General features: G+C 41.5%; 1 protein-coding gene across 3 annotated transcripts in view; it reads left to right on the top strand.

Annotated features, from left to right (window-relative positions):
• Nucleotides 1–24,610, top strand: part of KHDRBS2 (KH RNA binding domain containing, signal transduction associated 2) — a 736,982-nt gene that overhangs the window by 169,959 nt on the left and 542,413 nt on the right. The window lies entirely within an intron of this gene.

Here is a 24,610-nt window from a genome sequence, read left to right as displayed (position 1 = left end):
TTAGAATTCATTCAGGAAGACAACTCTGATTTCTGGCACTTTCTATGTTTTTATGAAACTGAGGATACCCTGAGAACAGACTTTCCTGGTGCATTATGGCTCTCTTACTTCTGGCTGGAATACACAGAGATTTTTAAAGAGGAAAAGGAAATATAAAGAAGTTATGCAGGCATTTTTAACCTGAAGTACATTTCAAAATTTTCATAATTTTGGTGGTTTTTTTTAATATTAGCAAGACTAATATACATCCTTAATACTGACATCTTAGAATACCTTCACTGGCTTTGTATCTGGCCTGTAATTATTTTAAAATTAAAGAGAGACAAGAATTTTCTTTCTTTTTTTGTGGCGGGGGGAGGAGGGAGGCGGGGAGTATCTTTTATTGACTTTTTTTTCTTTTTCAAGCAACAAGAGTACTTGGCTTCCTCACCTACTTTATGGTACAACAGCAGAAATCTTAGATGGAATGTGCACTTGGAGTCTCAGGAAGATGTTTCAGTTGTCCCATTATTAATGTGTTATTCACACAATAAATTGTAACATGCCCCATGTTCAAGGAATTTATCATCCAATAACAAGCCACAAAAATGGCAATCCAGCCTCAGAGATCTTACTTGTGAAATGCAGAATATCTTTGTCATTCATTTGTATTGTGCTGTGGTTTAATTCAGATGTGTGGCACCTTACACATAGAGTCACAGCACTGGACAGATCCTCCAGCATTCCAGGGTAGCCTGGTCCTTCCCCCCGCCCCACTCTGCAAGGACATTATGAGATAATGTTATGTATGTGCTGGTCCTAGTTCTCTATGATTCCATGACTTTTGCTCCAAAGAATTTGAGATGACATTATTAAAAACCTTACAGGTTCTCACTAAATCTCATATGATAAGGTATAATAGTTGATAACTTAATCACATTTTGTGCTGTTCTGGCTTTGGAGCAGTCATAGAGCAGATGCAGGGTACCCCCAGCAGCAAGGTAAGAACATGCCCAGGCATCCAGGTTGGTTGCTGCAGACAGGGGCTGTGGCATCATCTAATTGTGTGGCTGCAGCAAAAGCCATTTTTATAGCCCCAGCCCTGTCAGCACCTGGGACAGTTGCGCCTGTTTCCTCAGTCTGGTTATGTTCCTGCCCTCAGAGCCCCAAGTTTTTCCCCACTGTCCTGCTGCTTTATCCCACGGAAGAAACAAAGCTGTGTCCTGGGATAGCCCCTTATCCCAACAATCCTTAGCTCAACTGTCCTTATACCAAATTCCACAGCTGTAGCATGGGAACCTTTGCCAGTGCCAGGTAGTAACTTCTTGGGTTGTGAAAGAATTTGAGGTCTTCCTCTCTGTAGAAGGGGGTAGCCTGAAATATCACTTGCCCTGAGATCATGCTTTACCATGGGCAATCAGTAAGGTAACAAAAGGGTTTATAGGAAAAAAGAATTTTACAAGAAATATTTTGACCATGTATTACAGAATCATAGAAAATTAGGGTTGGAAGAGACCTTGGGAGGTCATTTAGTCCAAGCCCCTGCCCAAAGCAGAACCATACCCAACTAGAAGCTTTTTCTACCTGGATCTTCTTTCAGTCCAAGAATGGAGATTTCACAACTTCTCTGGGTAGCTTGTTACAGTGCTTTACTACCCTCCTAGTGAGAGAGTTTTTCCTAATATCCAACCTAAACTTCTCTTGCTGCAACCTGAGACCATTGCTCCTTGTTTTGTTATCTGTTACCACCAAGAACAGTCTAGCTCTATTCTCTTGCAACCACCCTTCATGTATTTGAAGAATAATATTAAATCCCCTCTCAGTCCTCTCTTCACCAAACTAAATAACCCAGTTCCCTCAGCCTCTTCTCATAAGTCATGTTCCCCAGCCCCCTAACCATTTTTGTTCCCATCTGCTGTACACTCACCAGCTTGTCCACATCCTTTCCAAAAACAGGCACAGTATCCAGTCTCACTGGTCTCACCAGTGCTGAATAGAGGGGAATAATCACTTCTCTTGATCTGGTGGTAGTGCTCTTACTGATGTAGCCCAGTATGCCATTAGCCTTCTTGGCAACAAGGGCACGCTGGTGGCTCATATTCAGTTTATGTAACCCCCAGGTCATTTTCTGATGTGCTACTGTTGAGCCAGTTGGTCCCTAGCCTGTGCAAGTGCATAACATTCTTCTGTCCTATATGCAGGGCTTTGCACTTGGCCTTATTGAACTTCATGAGTTTTCTTTTGGCCCAATCCTCCAATTTGTCTAGGTCTCTCTGAATCCTAGCCCTACCCTCCAGTAGTACTACTCCCTTCAACTTGGGGTCATTTGCAAACTTGCAGGGGGTGCACTCCATCCCATTTTCCACATCACTTGATGTAACTCAAAGACAGAACAAAAAGGCAAGTCACAAAACAGAGGTGCTGAGTATGTGGGGTCCAAGGGCCTTGGCCCCCCTTGGGAAAAGGGCCGTCACCTGAAATGTATAAAACTGCAGCTCTGGACTGGCAAGTCCACACCCTGATTCAATGTGCCAGGGTTCTGGGTACACATGTAAATGCTGTGCCTGGGAGCAATAGTTTACACTAGAGTTTCTTCAGGTGCACTAATTTCATGTATAGATGTGCCCACAGATAGCAGAACAAAATCGTACAGTGATAAAACTGAAATAAATTAATATAGTTTAACATTGGCATTTGAATAAGACCAAACACAAAGTTAATCAAATCAAAATTGGGATTTGTAGGAAATGCTCTGAATCCCAAAGTCATTTGTGGTTTTGGGGTGGATTAATGACAGGAGTGTTCAGTGTAATCAACTAGAATTTTGAATGAAAAGTAGTGTCAAGCTTTTCTTCAAATATGTAAGGAGTCATATTTTAATATTCCCTGTAAGTCATTATTGCAAGGGCAATACACCACTCGAGACAATTTTTATGTTGCTAGCTAATTGCCTTTCTTGTGGCTTATATCCATATTTAGATCTCTTAACTCTGAGTCCCACAGCACATATGCATCATTTATCATTAAAAAGTGGACCCATAGGCTGTGTCCAGATGAGCATGGCCATGAGGTATGTGCCTTTAATGTGCTTTAAAAATGGCGATTTAAGGCTATTCGAGCCTAAATTTGATACCTGCATAAAGCAGATATCAAATTAATGCACAAATAATTAAACCACATTAGTGAACGTGTAGATGAACTAATTCACATTAATGCAGTGTGTGTCCATGGATTTGGGACTAACTTTAATCCCAAGTCAGTCTGCATACCTGCGTTAATGTGCATTAGTGCATGCATGTCTAGAAGTGCACCTGAATCACCTTAATGCATATTAGGTTAATGCACATTAAGTTTAGGTGCACATAAAAGCATGTGTAGACATGCTCCCTGAGGCTTACAAAAGTAAACAGTGTTTTGAATCTGTTATAAATTCAGTCTTGCACAGAGAATTTCAGTTGTACGAGATTTACCCCTGTACCTTGAAGAATTTTTTCAGTATGTTGATGAATGTTGTTTCTAGTATTACTAAGCAAAAAGTGACCCTTTATTCCACCAAGCCCACTGCATAATTCTTTCTGAAGCACAAGAAGATATACATAAAATAATCAATCTACCAGGACATGGTTTGGCTTTTACTGAATGGCATTCCAAAATCTTTGATAATTGAAGGGGAGGAAATAATTTTGAGAGTCAAAAATGAAATAAATTAAAAGCTCCACCCGTCAGAGTTGCTGGTACATTTGGTATCCAGATAATAGGCTTCTGGGAATTTTTTCCTACAAATTCCAATGTTCTATGGAAAATGGAATTATATTGATGAAAACAAGAAAATACCCTTGGGTTTCCTGTTTCTCACTTTCTAAAACAAATATTTCCCCCATATTTTTTCAAAAATTATACTGCCAACTGACTTATTTCCCATAGTTGTGTTATTTAGCAGACATTGGATCTTGTTTTATTCAGAAATGCCAAATCTTCCTTGCAAGTCCTGGATAACAAAAATATACGAGGCCTGAAATAACAATACATTACTTCTGTTTTATGCTCATTTAACGCTATTGATTTCATGGCTTCTAAATTCTAGCAATACTTAAGATGTCACAGTAGAAGTGGGGTCAAATAAAGTTAGGGATTTATCAGCTAATCTAATGGCTTCTGATGAAAGCAGCAACCTAGTGGGAAATTGTAATGCAATAGATATTCTCTTTGTACTTACCTTGTGAGACTTTCACTTGAAAAATTTTCTAATGGGAACTTCCTTACTCTGTTGCCCACATTATATGGACATTGAAGCCAACATTTTCCAAAGGAGTCTTTGTTTGGATGATATTTTCTATTAACTCAAGTACCGCTTTAGGCAAAAAAATCATGTAAAAGGTTGTTTGTTGTTCAAGAAAAAATATTTTAGGAAGTCCTGAAGGTAGGTGGTGTATGTCTGCAATCCAGATTAATATAAATTTCCAAAAGTTACCATCATACTTCTTGTATGACTTCTTCTATTTTTTATTTATTGTATCTATTTCTTATAGGTATACAAGGTGTCTTATAGGCCTAAAATTACAAATCTCAAAATAAACAAAATTAACTGGGAGGGAGAGAGGGAAAGGGAATATGTCCAGAAAGGAGTATCAGAAGTTGGTCCCAGCAGTCAGTTCCTCAGGGTGTACCCCAGGATCATAGGGAAGTTGGATTGGAAAGGAACTCACAATGTCATCTTGTTCTGTTCAAAACAGAATTGTTGCTAAGTAAAACAGCTCAGCCATGTGTCTGTCCAACATGCTCTTGAAAATTTCCAAGGATAGATGCTGGTTTAGAGAACAAAAAAGGTCTCCCATAAATTGATTTAAATATATTATTCTTGGAGCCAGTTTGTTTGGCAATTTTAAAAGAAATTTCCAAGACACAGAGTTTAAGGTTATCATTTGACATACATTTTGTTTTAATCCATAACACAGTGAAATGTGGTTGTTACTGTTTCTATCTGTAACAATGCAGAGTAATTTTACCAAGCTTTGTAATAAATACATTTAAGATGATACACATTTTTCAGTATAGTCTGACATCTAACTTCATGAATAAAAAAGACCCTATTAATCATGGGATGATGGAGTCACATAAATTGTATTTATCATTCTTGTAAGAGAATGAGTTGTCTCCTGTTAATGTTTTGAGATATTGCATAGTAATTAAACCAGAAGAATAAGTGAAGCCCATACTGTATGTAATCACCTAATACCCAACCTTCAAAATTTCTCTCTAATTATACATTTCCTTTTTCTGTTATATGGTGCATATATATTATATGTCTGGTTGTTGGTGTCTAAGCAAATAACTTACTGCATGATCATTATGCCGCATATGAACAAACAAAACTCGGTATGTGTTTAGTACCTGATGGCCAACATTCTGCATATTTATGGACCGCGGTAATTCAGGCTCGGGGGGGGGGGGGCGGGGGGGGAGCAGCCTGTCTGCAGGCTCACCAGAGACAACTTCAGGTATTTTTTAGGGCAGGCTCTCCCACACCTCTGACTGGCTGAGGTAGCCCCCTATGGGTCTGATTACCACTGAACACCAGCACCCAGGCTATTCTTTCAGCTGTTTTGCTACTGTCTGTAGGAAGAGTGCTGAATGGGGACATTTTATTTGCTATGTGGGTGATCTTCACACTGCTCTTGCTCATCTTTACAGCTTGCACCATACAAAATACTGAAATCTAGAATCACAGAAATTTAGGGTTGGAAGAAACATCAGGAGGTCATTTAGTCCAACCGTGTGCTCAAAGCAGGATCATCCCCAACTACATCATCCCAGTTAAGGCTTTGCTTAGCTGGTTGGATGTGGGGTGACTGGGGTGAGGCTGGAAGGGAGGGAGGGTTTCCCCCCTGCCAGATGCCTGCCCCCACAATCAGGTGTGGGGTAGGGGCTTCACCTGGCCTAGCAGAAGATCTCCTGAGCTGTGCTTTGCCACATGGGAGAGGAGAGGAATTTCTGCCTCCCTTTGTGCAGCAGGGCAGAGCAGAGCTCAGGTGACACATGCCAGGTCCCTGTCCCCACAGTCGGGCATAGGGCACTGGGGGCCTCCACCTCTGGAATGTCCCCCTGCCTGGCACTGGTCTCCCAAGCCCTGCTTTGCAGGGAAGGGGAGGGGGAAATTCCTCTCTGCTCCTGCGTGGCAACAAAGCAAAGCAGGGTTCAGGAGAGCCGTGCTGGGCAGGGGGAAGCCCCTGTAGCAGGCTTACCCTGTGCCCTGTGCCCAGCTATGGGGGCAGGCACCCAGTATGCCTATGCCCGCAGCCCCTGGGGCAGGGGGTACTTACCTGCTCCGCTCTGGTCAGGGTTTTTAAAACTCCCTGCCAAAGTGGGGGCTTGAACAGCCTGTACTGGACTGCCTCTGGAAACACATGGGGCTTCCACAGTGTTTCTGGAGCTCTGCTGCCTTTCTTTGCACTTTAGGTAAGATTTTTTTAAACCTTTTTCCCCACCCACCTCCCCTATGACTTTAGGCCATTTCTTGCCAAATTGCAGTTTTCCATGGCTTCAGAGGAAACGCTAAATTTCAGGCTTTCCACTGAAATCCCCTGGTGCCTGAATTACAGTGGTCCCCATGTATATTATTCATGGAGTTTGCAAAATAGAAGGAATCCAAGATTTGTATGTCAGGACTGTAGAAACACTGTTTTTTGTAAAACATGAATACTTTAAGTAATAGTAAAATATTCACTTAAAATGTCATATTATTTATTCCAGTAGAAACATAAATCTAGTATACAGAGCTGGATTCTACATGGAGGGGGTTTATCATCACCAGGGATCCTGGTTTCCTCTCTTTAAAAAATCCAAAATTCTCTCAAAAAATAACTGCCAAATCCATATTTTTCCATGATTAAAATGAAACACCACTATATATATATAACTATCAGTTGAACACAATGTTTTATTGATATATTTATAATTTTAAAGCAATTTGGAAACCTCGATCTTGATAATGAAATATAATCTAAATATCTGTATATTTTGGTGCTTGATATTGGGTTTTTTTAATATTGAAAACCATAGTTCCTCCTGCCCTCTTCACTCACCAGGAGGTAGGTCCACCTGCAGTTGTTCCTACCTGCTGCTTTGTGGCACTGAGCAGCCCTGCTATGCTGGTGCTCTGCCCCTGCTCATGCTATTGCCATGGGGAAGTCAGGGCCAGGGGGGTGTATGTAGGGCAGGGGGTGGGTGTGCGGGGAAGTGGGGGTGATGATACATGATGCAGCCAAGGGGCACAGAGGGCACATTCCCTCCCAGATGTCTGTGCCCACAGTAGAAGAAAGAAGAAAATCCACATTTTTCTGTGGGAAATGGAAAACCCAGATCCCTAATCATCACTTAATTGGTGACATAGAATTAAAGATATTTGGTTCTTGAAATACCTGTATTTAGCAGGGACTGGATAGCTAAGAGAAGAATGTACAGCCTTACCATTCTAGGCCACAGGTTTATGAACCTAGCAAAGAGAAAATTGAAAGTTATAACCACTTGATAGTTCTTTAGCCTGTGTGAAATATTTTAAAACTCTTAAATCATTTCTTAATGGCAATTTTTTTTATCAGAGAAACCAATGAATTAGAAACAGAAAATACAATATAGTCTTTGGGGGAAGCACATGAAGTATTGTGAATCAGAGTTTACTAGGTAAAGACTTAAAAAATGAACATGACAAAAGAAGAATTGCTCTGTAAAATTATGAATGTTCAATGGACTTACATTGCATAAGTATGTCTGTCATAGTAGGTTACCTAGCTCATATATTTATTATGAACTACTGTTGGTCTCAAAAACTTCATTTGGATCCAAGCAATTATTTTTTCTTCTTAGATCTAAAATGTGTGGATCTCACCTGAGCTAACTCTCTCATGACCCAGACACAAGTCATATATTTTTGTATACTAATTTTCCTGACAGTTAATTATAAAGCAGTTAAACAGTTAAGGTTGAATCTATCTTCCATCATAAATCTGTTTTTTAATTCTTTCTCCATCATTTTCCCTAAAAAAGAAATGTGTCCTAAAAAAACAAAAATAATAGGGTTGTGTGAAGCTTCAGTCACTGATTCAATTCGGCAGAGATTAGGCCCAATTTGGTGGCCGAATCTCTGAATCTGAATCTGGAAATCCTTTAATCTCTCTAAATCAAATCAGAATCCTCTGAATCAATTCAGAGAGATTCAGAAAGATTCAGCTATTCAGGCATAGACACAGCTTTAAATGTTTTTTCTACATACTTCAAGGTACCAAGCAGCTCGTCAATGCTGTGATGCTGGGGCGGATGAAGAGTCTCACAGGAGTGTCAGGGGGTCACCAGCGAACTCGGCAACAGACCCAGAAGTGGACCAGAAGCACTTTTGGTCCACTTCTGGGTCCACCAGGGAGAGCGCTGGCTTAAATCACCCTGCCTCGTTGACTGGTGCCTTCTGGGCCTGGCGGACACCCAGGGTTCCCCCGCAGCTGATCACCAAGCCAGGGGGACATGGGAGGGCCCCCTGCATGCTCCCCAGTGGACCTGGAAGTGGACCAGAAGTACTTTCAATCCACTTCTGGGTTTGCCACCAAGCATGGAGGGCTTCTCCCCCACCACACTGTGCTCCTGTGGGACACTTCATCCACCCCAGCATCGAAGCATTCATGAGTCATGCCTGGGACCTCAAGGTATGTAGAAAAAGCATTTAAAGCTGTGGCCAATCACTGAGTCTCCAAATCAGCATTGAATCTTCAGATTCAGCTGAATTGAATCAGGGACAGTGATCTGAATCAACGAATCAAATTGCTGCCCCTGATTTGGACCAAATCTAAATCCAAATCGAATAGGGCACATTTCGCACACCACTGCCAACTAAAGCTAAGAGAATTCTGTCCTATTCATCAAATCACTCTCTTCTCTGCTTTTGAGCTGACCTTTTTTTCTTTTTCTTTTTTTTCCTGTTTTTTTGCTTTAGGCAATATTTGAAAGTAAAACCTCACTTTTCTTCTAGTGATATACGTAATGAATTATAAATGTGTGCTTTTTATGACCCACCTGGCACTGCCATACCATCTGTGCCATACCAGCCTCTTCTGGACAGCTTCTGGAAGACATTTTGTTTAAGCAAGTCATGGGGAATTCTGTATCTGGAACAAGATGGGCGAAGAAACATAGCCTGGCATTAACAGAATTAAAATTACAAGTATAAAATCTGCTTCTGTCTGTTTGCAGGAAATTTCATACTGTAGCAATCAAATAGATATAGGTGCTGGAATGAAGCTCTCCATCGATTCTCAAGGTGCCCCTTGTAAAATTACTACCCACACCATTATGCACTGCTGAAAAAAGAGCAGTTACACTTTAATTCCACTTCATGTTCTTTTTCTGGTCCTTAAAGCCATCCAAGCATGTCAGTGTCTTTTTCTTTTTTCCAAGATTTGTAACAGGACTGCATCTATAAAAACTGAGTTAGGGCAGCCTTTAAACTTTATGGATGACAAGACATGCAAATATCAGAAAGCTTTTGTTGTTACCACTGTTGCTATTTTGAACTGGGTGTATGGGAGGCTTAGTAAGCCCGGAGTTTTATAGGAGCAGTCCTTCCTGACCCCAAATTTGCACTATAAATAAAAGTTATCAATATGCATGCTAATTTTCAGCATGTAAAATTGAAGTAGTTGTACCTTGAAATATATTTAAAATTTTACTGAAATATATTCAAATGTTTTAGTATAAAATGGAGCTAAATTGTAGCTTTTTGAGCCATTGTCAACAGTACAAGAGTCCCCATTATACCTTCCCTTAGTTTGCTTAAGGTTTGTACTACATTTTGGTGAGAAATCGGTTTTCCTTTTTCTGGAATGTTTGCTTTATATTTTGCTTCTTGCTTAACACAGAGTTTTCTAGGGAAATTTAGAATTTGAAACTGGAAAAATCAGTTCCTGCTTCTGTTTCTTGCTATGAGACTAGCGAAGCAGGGGTCAGAACAGGGGTCAACTCTCATCTCTTTTAACAAATGAGAAGTGATATTAGCATACCATATAACTACAGTGGAGCTCAATAAGTTTATGAAGGGGATTATATGATGTAGCAGAGGATTGCACTTTGAAGACAAAGACATCCTTCCTCTCCTATCTCCCTATATACCTATCACGTACCCCTAAATTTTCATGGAAAAACTAGCATCTGCACATGTTCAGATATCTCTTTTAAAGAAGGTCATCTTAAATTAAAATTAATTTAAGGGGCACATAAACCAGATGTTAGATTAGAATTTTTATTCATTAGAAACCTACTTTCATATAATCATGGAGAATCACAATGGTTTCTGTATACACAGGTTGTCAGAGAATACTGAGACACACACGCTGCTTGATAGCCAAAGAATGATGGGACAAGCTGCCTGGTGAAACAGTAGAAACTCCTTCATTATAGATTATTAGTGTCCTCATTTTGTATAGATATCATCCATGCGCCAGATTTTCAAAAGTAGACAGCCACCTAAAAATGCTAATATTTGTCTAGAGGAATTTTTAAAAGTGCTAGCCTCTATTGATTTCCAGGAGAATGAACTCCCAAACCTGCCCATATGCTTGTGAAAATCCCTCCATACACCTATCTGTATCATGAAAACCACTGAAAATCTGACTCTATGGCTTAAATATGCATCTCTAGACAGTCTTACTTTTTTTGAAAACCATCACATTGCATATTGTTAGCCTTTTGATAGTTTTGAGACTAGCAATCCATGATGCAAAACTGCACAACAAATTTTGTCTGTCTTGTTTTTCAATATGATACAGCTCAGCCTGCATCAGAGAGCAGGCTGAGACATCTTGCTACATCCACAGAGCTGTGAGATTAAGCCCTGCTTTAGACTCATGTCAAAGGCTTCCACCAGCTGACACAGCTGTAAAAATGGATCTCTCATCATTTTGCCTTTTGGGTCAAAGGTGGCAGATATCACACTAGCTATATTGTGTGTCATTAGCTACAGATACTGAGGTGCCGGGTAGCCCAGCCTTTGCAACCCAGCCACCCAGCAGCTGCCACTTCTGACCAGTGCTCCCTGGCTCTCACATGGATGAAACATCCTGTTGCTGAAGTGCCACTGTAGCCCTGTTGCTGAAATGCCACAAAAGCCTGGTTTCATGGGCCAGATAGAACAGCTCCATGGGCCAGATCCAACCTGCCCCCTGCGCTGTATGTATCATTTTAGTATTTGTTTTATATGCTATTGTGGGGCTGTCCTGAACTTTTCAGAGGGCAGGTTCATTTGGCTGCATAACAGGCATTTCTGTTACACAGTCCTCTAGGTACCAGTGATGCTCTGCTCGAATGTGCAGGTCTGCCTATGCTAATGAAATTATAAAATGGGGCCTGTTTTTAAGGAACGAGCCACAGGGGGCAAAGATTAATTCACCAAAGTTGCAAGCAGCCACCCCTGCCCCAAGGCTGCAAAGAGCCATGCAGAGATCCTTCTTCTCTGGTTGTTTCTGGTGGGGCGGTGGAGGAAACATGACCTCCAATATAAAAAGGGACCCGGAGCAGGCAAGTGAGAGAGGCCCAGAACCGGAAGTTCTTGACTCAGTCAGAGAAGCAGCGGGGATGACTGAAGGCACAGGAGAGCGATCAGGAAGGTTTTTCAAAGAGACGGCTCTGTTGAGGAAGCTGACAAAGAAGAAATCCTGAAGAACCAGATGTCAGGTAAACTGAAACTGCCACAAGGCAGCCCAGAGAGACAGGCAGGGAAGGAGGTACTGTAAAAACCCTAACAGAAGGTCTGAGAACAGGCACTGTAAAGACTGTACTGAAAGGGCAAGAAGAAGTCCAAGTTTTTTTTTTCCCCTCTTTTCTTTGAAGTGGGAGAGGATCCCTCCCAGATATAGCAGGATAGTGAGATGCAACTATCCAGACAATAGACCAGAAAAAATGGTAAAATACAGGTCAGTTTCTTGTCATTCTCCAAGCCTGGTGGAAGATAACCAGGATCAAAGTGGCAATTGATATGTCAGAGCCAGAGATGTAAGTAGTGTGTAGCCATCTCTGAGGCTGACCATACAGACCATGAATTAATACCCGATGGAATGGGTGAGGGTGTAGGGGTTACACTAAGCCAGACATCAAGACCAACAACATCAGAAGCCACACATCCAGGTATTTCTTTTCTCCCTTAACAACAAATCGTGGCAGGTGAGAGCATGGGAGTACAGAATGTTCCGTGAAGACATTGTGGTGGCCGAAGTGATAAGACTGTCTTAGTAGAGAAAGCAGAGAGAGAGAGAGAGAGAGAGAGAGAGAGAGGAAATATTCCAGATAAGGTAATAAGCACTAGAGACTGACTGAATACAGAAAATTGAGGCAAGCATCTAGCCCAAAGACAGGTAGGTGGATTTTGGTAAGAGCTGCTCCCCTTGGTCACTGTGTTCTAGGTTTTTTCCATATCTAATTTCTAATGTCCCTCATCCATTTCATTACATAAAGATTTGTCATCACAGAATTATTCAAAACTCTACCTCTTACTCAGTTATAAGATAAACTGAGTAAATGAGAAATAAAAGTTAAGTATGAATTGTCAAAATGTCATTTTGTTTGACAATTTGTCTATAAATTAAACTTCAATTTTTATAAAGTACTAAAATAATTTGATAATTTTAACACAGGAAAGTTGGTATTTTGCTGTCTTCTGACCAGATTAATATATAGGGACCTGTATTATTAGGTGGTAGCTATATCTTGTAGTAATAGCTATAGTTAATGTTGCCAAAATTGTCTACATGCTAAACTTTTTTATACTATCATAACTTTATAATAGATATACACCTTAGGGACTGACATTTTATATACGTGAAAGAAACTTTATTTCCAGATTCTCAGGTATTTGGCTCTTTTGATCATGGATCAGAAGGTGCTATAGCCTCACAAGTCTTTGATTCAAATGCAGAAGAAAACCCAGGCTATCTTTTTCCTAGAATTGGTACATTCCTTGTAAAAAATGAGTTAACACCTCTTTTAAATGTACACGTACATAGCCAGTTAAAAACATTCAATAAAATACTAGCACAGGACCTGTAAACCTGTGCCTTCAGTCCTAACCATTCACTCATTCAAACATAGGAAATTAAACAATTGCCATGGCCCCAATCCTTCACTGACTTGTGCAACAGTGTGCTCTTGTTGCAAAAAAGGCCAACAGCACACTGGGTTATATCATCAGGAATGTTATTTGCAGATCAAGAGATGTCATTCTTCTGCTCTGTTCAGCACTGGTGAGGATTCACCCAGAGTACTGTGTTTAGTTTTGGCCTCACACTTCAAGAAGGATGTGGCCAGATTACAAAGAGTACAGTGCAGAGCAACAAAAATATAGCATAACTTATAAGGAAATGCTGAAAGAGCTAGGGTTACTTAGTCTGCAGAAGAAAAGACTAAGGGGGAATTTGATAACAGTCTTTAAATACCTGAAGGGTGATTATAGAGAGGATGAAGATTAGAATATTATCTGTGGTCATAGGACCAGGAGCAGTAGAATCATGCTGCAGTAGAGGAAGTTTAGGTTTCAGATTAGGAAGAACTTTATGATTATGAGGGTGGTCAAACATTGGAACAGGCTACCTAGAGAACTTGTGGAATCTTCATCCCTAGAAATTTTCAAAAGCATGGCTGGGTTCTTTTATTCAGGAATGATCCTGCGTTAAGCAGAGGGCTAAACTAGATACCCTTGTTAGGTCCCTTCTAGCCCTAACATCCTACGGGTGCCTGTACACAAGTGTGGAAGTGGCTCTGATGTGCTGTGATTATATTTGTGGATATTCTCCCAAAGTAGGTTTTATAAGTGGGCAGGCTTACCTGCTACTCTTTATCATGTCAGAATTATGGGACTCTTTGCCCCATCTCTCTGTCGCTCCTGAGACGGCTTTGATGTTAAGCTATTCTTTGGCAGTATGGATGGTATCTCGGGTAATGGTTGTAGTGACATGCCTCTTGGCATGCTCCTTTTAAGGTTGGTCTCCCACAGGGCTCCACCACCCTTACACCCTGCCCCATTCCTCTCGGTTGAAAAATCATCTTTCCCTGCTTGTACTGAGTGCGAGTCACTGGTTCTCAGTTCCTGTCTAGCCTGGTTTGGCTATGGGATTAGCAGGAGTTTGATGGATATGTTCAGTAGGCGGGTTTTCCCTGCTCATGTGTTTCAGCCCAACTTGCAGAAATCTTCCTTCTCTCTGGGATCAGTGGATCCTGGGGAGATGAGGTTTCTGCCTGTCAGTCTCAGAGATTCACACTCAGGTGACTCATTGGGTCCCAGGTGTTGACTCTCTGGCTTGATTCATTAGAACTCAGATGTACAAGGGACCTGACTTTGCCCTACTATATTTTCCTAGCCTGGAATTACTGAATAACACACACAAGAAAATTCTAATCCTATATTTAGGCTTCCAGATCTGCTCTCTATAGATGACTTGTGCCTGGTGGCTCTTTGTTCAGTTCCTCCAGGCAAGTCCCTCCTTCTCCTGGGTAGTCTGGGAGCCTCTGAGGCTCACTGCCTCCAATTTCTCCTCCTGCCCTCTCTCCTGAGGGTTTAACAGTTTTTCAGAAGCACTGTTTCTCCCAGTGTCCCTGTCTCCCCATCCTATGGGTCCACCCACAAGTACCCCTCTGTCCAGCTTCACTTATCTGGGCAGTTGGTCAGGTTGGTTCCTCACTCAGGGTCGCAATATCCCTGGTGTCCTACGAGGGTTCGGCTTGCTGGGTCTCGGCTGTGGCAAAGTCCTGCTTCTGGTCCTGCTGCAGTGTCTCCTTCTTCCTCCATGCCAAACATCGAGCTCCTCTTGGCATGCTCCTTTTAAACTTTCCGGGCTTCTTCTGGACCAATGAGCACAGGTTCTCAGGGCACATTTTCCCTGGACCAGGTTATGGTCCCCATTCCCTTCCCTGAAGCTCCTTTCATTGTGCAGGGGAAGCATTGCCTCTTTGGAGCCTGCCAGATGTTTCTCTCCCATGCCTAGTAATGTGTCCTGTCCAGCCCCTGATGGGCAAGTTCCCTCCCCCAGAGCTTCCTCAGGGCACCAGGGCAGCCCAGCTCACTCAATCTTCTCTAGGTGAGTTTCCCACCTCCTTCTTTGACATGTGTGGTTTTCCAGGACCCTGATGGGTAAGTTTTTCTCTTGGGCTTGTGGCTGGCAGACTGGGAAGCCACTTCTCACCTGAGTCCTGCCAGGTGTGTTTTCCCCTGGCATGGTCCCTCTGATAGGGGTCTAGTAGGGGTCACTTTCCAGCCCCTGTTACAGGTTTACTATTGGAGTATTTGGTCTCTAATTGCAGCTAGTGCAAGCTATGTTCAGTTCTATCCTCATAGCTATATATATTCTAGTATTTGATAATATGTAATTTGTATGTATCTCTACATTTCAGCTAAGGTTGTTAGTAGGGCCATAATTAACTTGAATTTCCCATGAGTGTTCACACATAGAAGAGTCAATGGCTGACAATTAGCATTTGACTTGGTTTGTGTATTGGTCTCTATAGGGACTAAAAGCCTAGATCTGACCAGAAAATGATCTAGTTACATTTTTAAAAGAAGACTGATACCTACATGGTCAAGCTGTCCCACAGGAGAGACAGAAGTTACATTTGTCATGTGATCAGCCCCTTGAAAGTTCTCTACAGCTTTGCCCTTACAGAAGGGCATTGCTGCAGAGTGCTTTAAAAGTGCCTGATTGCCCAATAATCTGAACCTTTATTACATTACATGAGGATACGGATGAAGGTGCTCTGAAGCGGTGTGCCTTTATTAACATTTGTCAGCATGTGCTGGGAGCAGAGCTGGGCTAATATAGCACAGCTTTGCCCCCCGGTGCAGTCTTTAGAATGCCGGGGGGGGAAGGGGAAGGAGGGATTTCCATCTGGGGTTTGCTCAGCCTGTGCTATAGGGTGGGGTGGCTGGATTGGAGCCACCCCTCTTTCCCTCAAGGTTTCATGACCCAAAAGTTAAGGACTCAGGTACAAGGGCAGAGGATCTGAGGTGTTGATATAGGAAGCTATCTTGGGACAATCTTGGTCTGGTCCTTGGGGTGAGTGGTAGCATGACTGTCCCTCATGGACAGATCTATGACCCTTGGGAGCACGAATTCATAATTTACAGGACACAAAAACCCATTCACCAAACATAGACTTTGGTTTTATGGCCCATTAAAGTGTACAGAATCATAAAATATCCATGCATGCCACATAGCAAACCCCCAAAATTAAATGTCTCCATGACACCGAGCTCATGGTCTAAAGCTATCGTGTTGACTTCCTTTGAAAATAAGGACTTGAAGCTCAGAGTTGGATTGGTTGTTTTGTGAAAAATGGTATCTCACTAGTGGTAGGCTCTTTTCTTCCTTTTATTGGAAAGAAAAAAGTGTTATTTGGTTTCATCTATAGCTTCTGTGTGGAAATTTTATGCACTGGGTGAAGTATATCACATATTGGATAGGTACAATAAGATCCTTGTTTTGATAGTTGTGTTGTGGTGGTGTTCAGTCACAGCTTGGCAGATTTTGCACTTGTTATTCTTCAAGGTCTGATTCCATTTTCCATTTGTTGATCAGTAAAATTTGCCTTTAATTATAAATATGGAGTGGTTGTTTTGGTGGTTTGAAAGGCAGGACAAAGGCTTGGGGGGAAAATCTTTCAAGGGATAATTTTCTTCAAGTGTGTATCGTAGCTGTTTAAATGGTCTTTCATATATGTGCCAGTGGGAGATGGTGTGTAACAACTAAAGGGTTGTGGCTAGTGGAACTTTACTTTCTGCACTAAGCACTAGATCCTAATGCCTAACTAATTACCAAATTCTTTTTTCTTCTTCATATTGAGGAATTGCTGCCACTGCTGACAAAATTCTAAGACCTTAACTCATTTATCTTCTCATTAAAAGAGGTGCAGTCTTCAATTGTTTTTTTTCCCTTCAGTGGCTTTAATTTGTTTCTTATACCTTTTACATCCATTTTTCAAAATTGCACACCTCATGAGGCTGTGTTTAATCAACTGTAGCCCTTGAAGGAGCTACTTTTATGGCTACTGCCTGAGGTTTCAGTGTGGGTTTTGCTGAATCTTTTAACTTTTCCAGAGTCACCTTTTCTCATTTCTGGCCCCCTGCCTCAGGTGCAGCAAGTCTGCTGTTCATTAAGAGTCCTAGTAGCAGCACTTTGCCTGGTGGCCCCAAGTGAAATTTTAGTAACAGGCCCCTCTTTGCCAGAAATAATAATAATTTTAATAATAATAATCAGACAACAGGGAAAAATTACCATTTTGGGGGCCCCTTTCTGTCGGGGCCCCACGTGGCCACCTAATTCACCCATGCCTATGTCTGGCCTGGCCTAGTAGGCAGCAACACTTTTCTCTTTTGCAGATTTTTAGCTGTCATTGCTAAGTTCCTATTTTGCTTCTGTACTTGGTGTAACATGTTATGCATTTGTACTGCTTACTGCCCTGTCAACTGGGCTTGCTTTGTAGTGTTCTGTTACTTGCATTAGCTCTATGTCTTTTTTCTCCCTAATGTCTCATTCTGCTGATTTCATAGCTTGTTGCTTTAACCATCTTATGGTCATAGCCATTAGAGCTGTGTGAATCTTCCGGTGCTGATTTGATTTGAAGGAGATTCGGCCCAATTCAGCGGCTGAATCTCCAAATCTGAATCAAATCAGGAGACCGTTTAAAAGGTCCGAATCGATTTGAAGCTCTCTGAATAGATTCGGAAAAAATTCAGAGAGGCTGGCTGCCTCAGGGAGCTGGACCTGGACTCTGTGCTGGTAAGTAGGAGGTGGGAAAGGGGGACAGGAGGAGGTGGGGAGGGAACTAGGAGGGATTCCTACCATGCCCCATCCCCTGCCTGCTCCTCCAGCCCCCCTGAGCTCCCCCTGACCCCTGCTTGCTCTCCCAGCCTCCCCCACTCTATGGCTGCCCCACCTGACCCCAGCTCCTGGCTCTTTAAAAAAAGGCCCTACTCACTGGCTGATGCCAGGTGGGGGGTGATCCCCCTTGCCCTGTGCTGCATGGGGGGCTCTGCCATGAGCCCCCCCTGGCTGCCACATCCAGCCCCAGCGTTGGCTCTTTGAAAAGAAAAAAAGCCCCTACACACCAGCTGCTGCAGCAGCCTTGGGGCTTCTGGGGGCTCATGACAGGGCCCCTCCATGTAGTGCAGGGCAGTGGGGGACAGTGGGGATCACCCCCCCCCCACACACTTGGCAGGAGCCAGTGAGTTGGGGCTTTTTTTGATTTTTTTTTAATAAGTCAGGAGCTGGGGCAGGCAGGGCAGCCATGGGCGGAGGGGGGTTAGGAGAGTGATCAGGGGTCGGGGGGCTCATGGAAGAACCCTCCACAGCATGGGGCAGCAGGGGACAACAGGGATTGGTTCCCCTCCTTACCCAGCTTGGCAGCAGCCAGTGAATGGGGGCTTTCTTTTTTTTCTTTCTTTTCTATTTTTAAGAGCCAGGAGCAGGGGCTGCAAGAGTGGGTGGGGGGTGGGGGGCTCATCACATGGGGCAGTAGGGGGACAGTGAGAATCACCCCACACTTGGCAGCAGCTGGTGAGTGCTGGGCTTTTTTAAAAAAAAGCCAGGAGCTGGGGCCATGCAGGGCAGCCATTGATGGGGCTGGGAGAGTGGGATGGGGCTGATTCAGAGATTCATCTTTGAATTAGATATGGCCGAATCAATTTGGGACAGTGATTTGAATCACTGAATTGAATCACTGTCCCCCAGTGTCGGCCAAATTCGAACCCAAAGCAAATACTAGTCACTTCTCATAGGCCTAACAGCCATAGCCCCTAAAGTTCTATCATTTGTACTCTTGTTCCAAGTTGGTTATATAGTTACCTCTGTCATTATTTTCTTTATTCCTGTCCTTATCCTCCCCACTTTGTTTCTTAAAATCATATGGCCTACCTTTCTCCATTATCCAAAGTGCCCATGTCTCATCAAACTCAGTGGGGTGACCCTAATCAAATCAGTAGTTGAGACCACCAGCACCTCCGCAGGTATACACTATGTCAGAGTGCTTTCTCCACTGCTGCTACAAGCTGCATGTGTGCTCTTGAAGACCTCCATGTTATAGAAAGAATGAGCACAGTCTTGGTTCAGTGACAGAAGTTCAGCTAGATTTATTACGTACAAAGCACTTACTTATATAGTCCATAGGTTGCAAGTATTAACCCTGAATACATATGGTAAAGGTATAGGAATAACTCACATATTGAGCCCCCTAGGCCTCATGGAAAGTATTAACGGTTTGCAGTCCCTTTTATACACTGATCAAAACAACTGCCATTTACACTGTACACATATTATGTTCTTACCTTCTTTATCAGTTCATTTTAATCCTTGTACATTCCACCCTTATCTTGATGTCCTGGACCACCTTGCTGCAGTTTACCAATCAAGTTTCTCCATTAGCCTACATAATCCACATTAACCTACATTAGTCTACATAACCTAATCATATATCAGTCGTGGCCCTAGTGAGGCCTGTTTTGGTTAATGCTTTGAGCAGGGCCTTTATGTGAACAGAACCTGTACACACACTGATCAACAGTTGTATTAATCAGTGCTCTATCTAGGCATACAGTGTGTTTTATACAAGTATTTAGGAGGGCTTAAAGATCATGCACATCATCATACATCAGCATACAACAAATGAGCCAAATATGTAAGTCTTTTATATTTGTATACCATGCTCTTCCTTGCTTTATCTGTGTGACATAAGTGCGGGTATTCTCCCCTTCAGGGGTGTTCCTAGCTTGTCTCCACTACTCTGCTGTTTGGCTATTGAAAACAAACTGAGAATTGCCACTGGACTAATTTGTTAGTTCAGTGGGCATAAACTTTGTTCATCTCAGTGCATGCACCACCAGTTCTAACAGAGGAGGTTTTGCCATCTTAAAGAATTATACCCTCATCCAGAATGTGTAAAATGTGGGTCTTCTCCCCTACAGGAGTGACCAATCTGCATTTTTGCTAATAAAAAAATTTGTCAGATAAATAAGAGAAATCACATAAACAGTAACCATATATTGGGAGACACAAAAATAGATGGAAAATAAGCATAAGAGCTGGATATGATTTTATCCTGCACTTCCCACTAGATGTAACCCCTGACTCCAACCAGTAACAAAGTACCTGCAACCATCTTGTACACTGTCCAGATTCCCTGAATTGACCACCATTTGCCTCTTGAGGGAAGACTTATGTACCTTCACCTTATCCATCCATCTACCTTCTATTCAATTATCGGGGATAGCTTATATGTACCGGTGTCATTTCTCAACTGTAGGGCCCTACAAAATTAATAGTAGTAGTAGTATGCCCTGCAGCTCCTTTAATGTGATGGGTGGAGAGGCCCTGCTTGTAGCTTTCTCCCAATTGGCAGGAAGGCGAAAACCGTGGTTTTAAAAACAGCGTTGTTTTTGCCTCCCCACCAGTCAGCAGCAAGCAGTGGGGCCACTGAGGCCCCTTGGTCAATCAGAGGCTAGAAGCAAACAATGGTGCCATGTTTAAAACCATAGTTTTCACATCACTGCTGATCAGGAGTGAGCCACAAGCAGGGCCCTTCCACCAATCAGTTGGGGAGGCAGAGGCATGGGGGAATCTGCAAAATTAAACCAGCTGCCGTGCACACCACTTGTGCTTTGAATTTGGTGGGGTCCCACTCATCTGATTTTATCTAGGAAATGTGTACATCCTTTCAAATATATAGACCAGTAATTTAATATTCTTTGGTATCAATTAGTCAAAGAAATACAAATTCTCTTTTATTTTGTTCAAAGGTAACAGATATCAATCTGCACATGACATTTAATCTGATTAAATTCTTTCCAGGTGTCAACCTTGTTAATAGCTTCCCCCTTCGAAGTGTAAACCAATGTTACTTGAGATGGCTTATATACTGCCCCCCTCACCACCTTTAATCAGTATTTATAGCCATCTCAAATGAAAATTCTCACAGTTTATTCCTTGGATGTATAAATAGTATTGTCTGGAGAGGAATACTTAATCTAACAAACACCTTATTGCCTTTTGCAAGTCAACCCTTATAAAATGGCAAATTTGGCTATGATCAAGTGTGACTGGAATCATCTAAACTCCAAGCCTCTGGGCCCGAACTTACACATAGGAAGCCCCCCTACATATGGGGGGAGTATCTGAACTCCCAGGCCTATTGGTCTGGAAGGGAGGACACTGTCCCAGTTGTAGCCTTATGGCCTATAGGCCCTTAAAGGTATGGTTATTGAGGTTTGGTCAATTGAATTTGGAATTGAATTGTCACTTGGAAAAAAATATATAGCCCTGAAACTATGGTTCATACAAACATAAAGATGTTGAAACTAAACACAACTTAATAGAAACTAAACACTACATTAGTAAATCTAACTCAGGAAACTATCTATGTATGACACCCCACAAAAATACCACTAAAACTAGTCCTGCTTCCAGGGCCAGCCCACAGTTTTTGGGGGCCCCCTGCCACAAAGAAGCCGCTGGTGGGGTGGTGGGGTGGTGGGGTGGCGAGCAGCCGGAGAAGCCGATGGCAGTATCAACAGTGGGGGGGGGGAGAGCGAGATGGTGAGCAGCTGGTGGCCCTTAGTTGTGGGGTCCCCTGCAGCTTCAGGTTTCACAGGATAGGACGGGCCAGCCCTGTCTGCTTCTGTGGTTCATGACAATATGTACAATATGCTTCTGTTTAAATGTGATACTTAACTGCTACTGTTGGCATTGGTAAATCTATGTCATACAAACAAATAAAAAACAAATAAAAATGTAGCATTCAAGATAGATGAGTTAATATTGTAGTGGAAATTTCATCTCTTGTATTTCCTTTTTTTATTTGTAATGTTGCATTAGAAGAGATCACAACCATATACCGAGCCTGTATTTATACAAATCTCTCCAACATTCAAAAAATTGTCAGACTATGGAATAATATATTCTAGCTCCATCTCTTCATTTTATATATGAAAATGTTTATCCTACTCTGTATATTTGTATGGTGGTGTATAATTCATATCACTGTCTGATTTTCAAATGTGCACAAGGAGGTAAAGGAAATTAGACCTCTCTGTTATTATAGTACAGTTTCTATAGTTGCTGACTAAGAACTGTTTTTCTGAAACCTGAGTAAATTAGAACACTTTACCTAGGGAAATCTACATCAAAATTGTATCTGGTTTAGAAAATAACACAGTTCTATTATAACTTAAATAGGGGTGAGGGTGAGACTGGAAAATAAAAACATTCTTCTAAAGAAAGATTACTAAAGAGATGCTTACTTCAGCCTATTTTTCTAGTACTTAATGTGAATTTAGTACTTTTTCTACATAGCTTCATGATGATTACACAAATCTGTGTTGTTTGTCAGTTATACTATATGCTTTGTGACCAAAAAAACCAAATAAACCAGCTTCTATTTGCATATTCACAAGGCATTAGGCAGGAAAAAAAAGCCTTTGAACCAATATATAAATTATATGACTTTGGTTATTGTTTATAAGTTTATTAGTATGCTTAGGAAAGAAGAATGTTATATTACCTGAGGAAGAGATAACTTGCGGGCTGGATATGAGGATAATTATATGTACTTATATGAATCAGATCTTTCAGGTTTATGAACACTTTGGATACATTCATGGTTTTAAATAGTGTGAGGGACACACTTTCAGGATTTATTACATGATGTCTACACAGGATGTGCCTAAGTGGATTTGACTATACATGGGGCACTACTGAATCCGGAAAATTCCTGTTTGGCTTGGTAGCTTAAAGAGGTTTCATATGTATGAAGGTCTCTGCCTTTTCTAAGCTGAGCTGCTTTAGAGAGAGAAGGAGAATGTGACTATGGACATATAATATGAATTCCCTAACTCCTGAGCAGCTGTGAAATTCCTAGTCATAGCTTTTCATTCCTGGTTTTTTTAGATCTGATGAAAGAAATCAGTTTTCATTTGGATAGATTGTTCCATAGAGCAGCCACTAGCCTTGAAAACCATATGCTGTGTTGTCTTTCTAGGGACCTCTGTCAGTTTAATCTACTTGTTATTCCCTTCTTGAAGAAATCAAAGGCAACATGAATATTACTTTATTTTCAAATAAAAAAAAAAGATTTAATCTTCCAGTATCCGGTATACTACAGGATTTATTCTTCCAATATCCAATATGCTAAACTGATGCTCTGGTTTAGAAATTATTTATTGTAGCATTCTAATTTATTCACAATTTGTTCATTGCTCTAAATTGTCTGTCATTCACTGGAAATTACATCCTGTACATGATTTGCTAATGAAGGATAAGAAATGCAAGAATGGCAGAACAGATCTATGCAATACTTAGTGACTGGGTATAAACTTCCAGTGTCTTTTTCACTCAGATTAGTTTCTCTCCTTTTCTGTTACATTCCCTGTAAGCGGGATTTCTGTTTCAATGGATATTGTAATTGAGAGAAACTAAATGAAGCCCCACTATCCCCATTTGTCTTTAAGGCAAGATAACCACTTATGTAAGTTTCATTCCAATTTTGGTCACTGAAGCATTTTACTGGTTCTGATTAGTCCCACAGAGTGGGAGCATCATCATCTTGTCAGTTCAGAAGAGTCATTAAAATTTGTGTAAGCTGTGGTGATGCATGAGCTAGGGATATGTAAATTCCCTGTTAGTGAGTGCATTCTTCATCCTGTCAATTTTCTGGTACCTGCTGTTAACTCTGTAGGTAACCCACTGCTGCTGCTAAGGAGAAAATATATAAAGGAATCCACTTATAAAGAAATACTACAGGTATGTCTTAAACGTTTACACTCAAATTTCTTAGGCTATGTATAAAACTGATTTTCACATCATTTGGGGATAATGGTAAAAAAAAGGTCACCCCATCAGATTTACATATAAAAATATAAAGAAGAGAAAATCAGAGAACAATGATAAAAAGTCACATTTCCACCCATCAGACCAGGATAGGTAAGGGGCTTCATTTCCTATAGCCAAGGGAACACAGGGAAGTGGCTTAGTTAGCAGCATATCTGGCCACCTTTGATACCTCAGCCTAGATTCTGAAGTACCTGATTACACTACAGTTCCCTGGGGGCAGCCTGCAGTGTTTTAGACAAACACTTGCAGAGGAACCTTTGGATAGAATGATCTTGCCTTGAGAGGAGAGTTGACTGAAATGACCCCCTGAGGTCCCTTTCAGTCCTGTTTTTCTGTGATTCTATAAGTGCAAGGTGAGTTTTTTCAACTTAAGCCCTCTAGCATGACCTCTTAAAAGCTCTGCTGTGACACTCCAACACAATGATCAATCTATTAATATGAAAATAAAGAAAATAATTTAAAACTACTGAAATTGCAGATAATAGTTTCTCCTCTGGTGCTTTCATTTCTGCAGGTGGTACTCACTGCATGTAGCTCCTAATCTGCCCCTAATCTAAGATGACACTAACTTGTGGGGTATTACAGCACTGATATTTACATATATTTGAACTACTCATGTAGAATCACTCCAGTATAAATACAGCAAACAAGTTAGGAGGTCTTCTATGAGTAGCTATTTTTTTCACAAACATATTTGCTACAGTAAATGCAAAGTCAACACTATTTTTCCGTTA

This window comes from Crocodylus siamensis, chromosome 1 (assembly GCF_052110815.1).
Source record: "Crocodylus siamensis isolate JL-2025a chromosome 1, ASM5211081v1, whole genome shotgun sequence".
NCBI classification, from domain to species: Eukaryota; Metazoa; Chordata; order Crocodylia; family Crocodylidae; genus Crocodylus; species Crocodylus siamensis.
This window is presented reverse-complemented; position numbering and strand designations above follow the sequence as displayed.